Consider the following 6,851-nt stretch of genomic DNA (forward strand, 5'->3'; position numbering starts at 1 on the left):
CAACATTCATTATTTATCCATTTATACTAATAAACCTTTATGTCCCACACGTCCCCTGCTTGGATTTGAATGAGGCTTCAGAAGCACAACCTGCTTTAAATTTCTGACACAACAGCAATTGCTTGTGACAAAGAAGAATGCCATAAAAGTGCATCCATTTCCCCACAGGAAGACAAATGATAAGATTTTTTTTAAGACATGGCATTCCTCTCTCTTCTTAGAAGACAAATTAGTCTTAAGAAAAAAGAAACTCAAAGATCATAAACCATAAAAAAAGAAAGAAAAATTGTTTGGGGGTTGCAAGATGGGATTGACTTGTAACATAGAAGTCGCTGATGTTTTCCTACCAAAGAAAGGCAGAACCAATTGATTTATGAGTCACAGCTCAAAGTTTGCTTTCTTCCTCCTCTTCCTCCTCCTCCTTCTTTTTACCTCCCTCTGCTGCTTGGGAAGGGAATGTAGATACTAGGTGGCCTGTCTCTTTTGATTTGCCACACTGTGTCTTAATTATCAGTGCTGGAAGATCAGGCGGTGGTATTTTCTAACTTCAAAGGCTTCGACAGCTCGAGCAGCATGAGGGGGATCAGATGTGCCAGGATGCAGAGTGACAACAATATGGTGTCTTCATATTTTAGGACTGTCAGCTCATTTTTTATTTGTGGCACATCAAAGTGAAAATGAGGACACAGGGAGGGTTTTGCTTTTTGTCACTCTCTTCTTAAGTCTTCCAATTCATTTGCCCAGGCCAGCATACTTAAAGAACAATTCTTTTAATTTTAATATGTCTCATCGCTGAAGAATTTGGAAAAAGTAGCTACTGACAATGAGTTGGAAGAGGAAAGCAACATGCTTATGGAGAAACATGATTAGACATTCCAAGATGTTTGGAGTGATGTAAGTATTACTTGAGGGAGATTAGTGAGTAACAGTGATGATAACAATGATAATAGTAGCAGCGACAGCAGCAGCAGCTAACATTTATTGAGTGTTTACAAGTTGCTGGGCATTGTGTTAACCACTTTCATACATGACGGACCTGAGGCTCAGAAAGGTTAAACCACTCGCCTGTTATTACAGTGTGGCCTGGAGTTAGGATCCCAACTCAGGCTACTAGCCTCAGAGCCCACTCTTGAGACTACAACTAGTTTAGTGGAGACTTAATTAGAAATTAGGTTCTGAGTTTAGTATATGGGGAAAACATCATGAAGAGTCAAAATCACTCTCAGGTACTACTAGATTGATCATGAAAAACACCATGCTTTTAAATGTCTGAGTGTGTATATACGACTTCCTAGTAACATTTCTAAGAATACTTCATAAGTAAAAGGGCAATAGCAAGGTGCAGTTTTAGATTAATTTTTAAGGTACAAAAAAGAGCAAACATTTAGTAGCATTTGCACATGTGATATCAGTGTATCACATGACTTCGGTGTAACACAAAGATGATGACATCGAATGTGGGTTTTACTGTTCGAAAGGAGGCTACATTATACATAGGTTAGAATTATTGCATTTGAATGGATTTTTGCTCCCTTGTACCAAGGAAATGCACTTCCCACACTAGTCCCTCGATGGCGTAGCCTGGGGCGCAAAGCCTGGGTGTGGCTCAGGGGCAAGGGCTCCGGGGTACAGATACCGTAGTCTGCTTGGCTTCATCTCCGCAGTGCCTTGGTTTACTCTCACAGCAACTGTGTGTGCATAGAAATGTATCAGGTTTGTTTAGCATAAATAGACACTTAATGATCTTAAATAGCTTGTTCAAAGCCACGCGCAGCCACTAAATTTCAGGGAGTTGCTAGGAAGTCCTTGGAGAATCTTGTTCCTGCTGTCCTTCTGTCAGGTGACAATCACTCCTTCATCCGTGAAAAAGAGGAGCTTGATAAATTGCTACCAGGAGAGTGCCTGCCCCCAGGATTGGCCTCAGATTCTCCAGGGATTCCCTGCTTGTACCAGGAAGGGGAGGGGATAAAGGCCGAGCATGTTCAGCAAAACATTTCTATCTTGTCCTATGTCGTGATAAATTATGCATGCTGGTCGCATTGAATATTTCTGTTTGAGAAGGGAGGACACCCGCCTCTCAGCATCCAAATTGAGAAAAGAATAGTTGCTCTTGGATGTCATCACTGCCAGTCACCCCTGAAATAAAAGAGGGAGTCGGTTTCCATTTACTCTCCAGGGAAGCAATGAACGGGGTGGTCCACAAGCTTGACAGATTTCTCTTTCTGCCCCTCCTAATTGTGAGCAAGGAAAAGGGTCCCTGTCTAGGCTTTTGAAACAATAAGAAATCTCATAAGCAAAGGGCTGAGAAACTTAAGGAGATAATATCTGATTATTTCCTAACACACTCTTGGAAAATCAAAAAGACTTTGTAGACAAATCCTTGTGACTGATAGAGTTTTGAATACTTCATTCATGATCTGATAAGAAGAGCCACTTAATTATTTCTTACAAAAAAGGGAATGTTACCCACAAAGTGTCTAGCTCCTGATCCATTGATCTTTCAATGTGCTGATTTGTCTCCTGCACACCCTTGGAGATATCTCCAAGGAGGGATTACAACAGACGTCCATGTTTACTGGCATGCCCTTGTAGAGGGGGCTCATTAGGAAAGGAGTCATATTAATCAACATAGGTTTGTGTATAGGCCAGTGGTCCCCAATCTCCTAGCCACAGGCCGGTACTGGCCCAGGCCTATTAGGAGGTAGTACTGGTCTGGACCCCGTCCTGCTGTGTGGTCTGAACAGCAGGAGGTGAGCTTGAGTGTAACTCACTTGAATCATCCCCAAACTGTCCTCCCCACCCTGGTCCGTGGAAAAATTGTCTTCCACGGAACCAGTCTGTGGGGCCAAAAGGTTGGGGACCGCTGGTATGGACAACTCTCAAGACCTGTGCATTAGGATACCTGACCTGGCACATTTCTGGGGGGTGGGGCATGGATAGGTGTTAGTGTTTGTAATATACACAAACACAGACACAATTTGTTTTCTCAGGTCAGTTGACTATTTGGTACTTTTCATTAACCTAATTTTCCCAGGGTTCAATCAGTCACATCACCCTCAGTTCATGGCACATTGTCATCTTTGGTCCAAGCAAGAGCCTTTCCTGTTTTATGTATTCATTCTTTATCTCCATTCTCTTTCCTATTTTCCTCACCATAGCCACCCATTCTAATGTGTTATTATTGTGTTTTGCTTGCATGTATTTTTAATTTTTACAAGTAGCATTGGATTACAGATCTCATTCTCTTTTTCACTAATTTTTCACTTTACACTGTGTTGGTTGGATTCATCTGTCTGACTTCAAACTGCATCCTGGTCGACCATGGTGACTATGCACCACATTTTACCTATTCATCACCTCCAGTTTCCACCACCATTAACAGAGCTGTCATAATCACATTCCTACCTGTTCATCTGTGCACCTGCTTGACAATTTCCTTGAAATATCCACTTGGGAGTAGATTTTCTGAGTCAAAGGGTAAATCTATACTTAATGTAACCAAGTACTGTCAGGTTGCTACCTAGAATAGCTACACAAGTCTATACTCCCACTACAGTATAACTTATCTTAAAATTCACAATTTTCTGATTATTTATGATATTGAGGGTTTCTTGCACTTGCTTTGGTGCCCTTTATGGACATCCTCTCCTCTAGCAGGTCATTTATATATGCCCATTTCTTACTCGTGACTCTTAATTTTTGCTTTTTGCTTGTCTATATTTGTAAAAGTTCTCTGTTCATTAAAAAAAATCATATCTGTACCATCTCCATCTGCTACCTACCCTTTGAGGTTGTTCATGAGATCCTCTTTTGCATCTACCAAACTGCAGGAAAAGTTAAATGCATATCCTCCCTGCTTTCCTTGCAGACACAGTGCACAAGGTGACCCAATTCCAGACAATGAAATATAAGCAAACACTTTTCCTGATACAGAGGGTGAAAGTCAGTGCTGGATCCTGCTTGCCCTTCTTTCTCCTTGGAGCCTTGTGCTGAGTAGTCTGTTGTTAACTCAATACCGTTTTCTCCCTTCCTTATCTTTCTTGTACTACAGACACTGGCAGCCTGGAAACTGCCTTTCTCAGAATTCCTGCCACCAGGGTTTCAGTTTAGGGTCAGTAGTCACATGAGATTTGGAAAGGAGGTGAGAAACAGAAGCCATTTTTTCGGTCCTTTAACAGTGAGTAGATACATGAACTTCTGCAGAGCAGAGATGTTTGCAGTGGTTTCTGGTCATATACACAGTCCGGCGGAAGTGAGGCCTGCTTGGGTGTGGTTGGTAGGGTAATAATAATATGGGTATAATAACTTATAGTTTTAATTTGAACAACGCACCTAAAATGTCATATGGTGTGCTTGAGTGTGATATTCTTATGTTACAGAATTCCATGCTTACGATTTTTTAATAAAAGATTCTGTAATAAAAGGGGCATTATTTGTGCCAGACCCTGTATATGTATTTTAAAGAATTACTTGGCACTGATGCTGAGCAGAACAATCCTGGTTAGTGTTTTTCTGTGGTTCCTGTAGCTTCCCAACCCCTAAAGCCAGCGACCAACCCAGAATCAGCAATGACCTGTGCAGACTTCTACTCTTCCAGACCACCCTCCCAACAATTCCACCAGCACTAAACTCCTCCTGCTGAAATCTCTTTTCTGTTTAAAACACCTGTGCAGGTTTGTTTTCCCAGTCAGCCTTTCCTGATACAGACAGAAAGGCGAGGCCAGGCCCTGCGACCGCTGCCTAGTGACAACACTGAAGCACTATTCCAGCGTGCTGAGGAGGCTGAGACCGAAAGGTAACTGCTCTTGATGATGGACGGTGTTGAGACACTGCTCCAGTTCTAGACTGGGTTCCATTTTCACTGCTTTTTACGTGAAGAACTATAAAATATGTTTATGTGAGCCCTAATAGTCAATTTTTCTTCAAGTTTAGCCCAAACATACCTGACGTTTACTTACACTCAATTTCTCATCTGTAAAATGGGTCTCCCGTGAGGTTTTGCACGTATAACGAATACAGGGTGGTTGGCATATAGTGACCACTTAAATGTTGAGGATTAATGCTGAATCACTCTACTAGCCCTCAAGTTAAAAATAAGATACGTTTCTTCCTCCAAAATGAAAATCCCAAGGAGGAGAATTCATTTAAATAGAATATGCTTTTCTAAATTCAAGCCTGGATATTTAGTTACATTAGTGAATGCCAAGCAATACTATTTTGGGGCAACTATTTTCTATTGCATTGACAAATAGAATTAGTGAACATTATGTAGAGGCCCGTGTGGGAATTCTGCCCCAGATCTTGAAACCATAAGGAAGACATTGGGCTTGAGAGAGCTCTCTGCAATGTAAAGAAAACAAATGTTAATGTTATGGGTATAAATTTCCTTCCTAATGGAATGTTCTATAAATATTTCTCATTTTATAATAACTTTTTAAAAATAAGGTGGCCATTTATAAACACTCTACTGGAGACCAAAAAAAAGAAAGAAAATGTTGATTATATCTCATCAACAGAGGACAACTGGGAAGTCGCCATATATTCTTCGCTGTTCTATGAAACCAATACTATGGTCGGCATTTGGGTGGGGGACAATCTATTTTCTTCACCCAGTGGTTTTACATACTTAGTGTCTTTAATATGGAAAGGTATTTGGCTTGTCCAGCTTTTCTAGCTGTGTTCATAAATCAAGATAATCAGTATCAGCAGAACAAACAAAAGATAAATATTATGATAAAGCATAAGAGATATGTGAAAGAATATTTTCAAAGATACAGTACTAATGAAAAACATAAAACCATTATTTTTTTCCAAAGTGATTTATATGCTCATGCAGAATCTTTCCAAGTTGGTTTCATTCTCATCATACTTAAGGATCATGAAGATATATTCATATTTTGTCTCTGAGCTCTTAGAGTTACCTGTATTTTGAAATCAAGTTTTACCTTGTTTGAGGTCTGTAAAAATAAAATTGATTTGTTAAGTGCCAATGCAGAGATATCATAATTAACTTTGCATTCCTGCTTTAATCTGTAATTTCTTTAAAATCTTTAAGCTTTTAAAACATGTTTTAAATATCTCCTAATAGCAGTATAAAATGCATTTATAAATGGCTCTCTTTTTTATTCTTACTACCTTGAATGATATTCTGGTCTTGGTGGACTGACACCAAATTGACAAACCACAGCAAAATTGCTCATCCACTGAACCTGGGAGATAAAACAGCTGAGTGACAGGTAGACCTTTAATCAGTTCATAGGTAAAAATCAAGATTGGATTTGATGAGGGGATTTCTCGGTCTGTGGTGGATTCAATCCTCTTTTCAATATACCGAAAAGCTATTTATTTTTTGCCCAGTTTGATTTTCATTATTCCCCAACCCTAGGTCTGTCAGTGTTTTCTGCAAGTGATGTCTCCTCCCTGGTTTTCCCTAATTCTATACCTAACCAAATGGTCTGAGGGGAAAATTCAGAATTAAAAAGGTGTGGCGGGGGGGAATTAAATGCCTAGGCCCTGGTGAAACTTTATTTTGAAGGACTGTTGTTAGTTATGCCAGAGGTTCTTTGTAAAGAAAAATAAAATAAACACATTGTACCCAGACAGTTACAAGCGACTGACTGCAGATTTACCTCCAGTTTAGTCCAGTTCTTGCCTGATCACCACAAGGGGTGATCATTTTAACGTTCAATTTAGCTTTATTGTATTGTTGGAATTCCTGTACCAATAACGTGTCCTTTATTTTCGAGATCAGAAGTCTCAGCAAAAGGGTGTTTCTAGGTCACTGGAGAAGACTTTTCTGAAAAATACAATGAATTTTCTCTATGCCTTTAAGGGGTTGTGATAAGTTAAGA

This window comes from Desmodus rotundus, chromosome 2 (genome assembly GCF_022682495.2).
Source record: "Desmodus rotundus isolate HL8 chromosome 2, HLdesRot8A.1, whole genome shotgun sequence".
Lineage (NCBI taxonomy): Eukaryota > Metazoa > Chordata > Mammalia > Chiroptera > Phyllostomidae > Desmodus > Desmodus rotundus.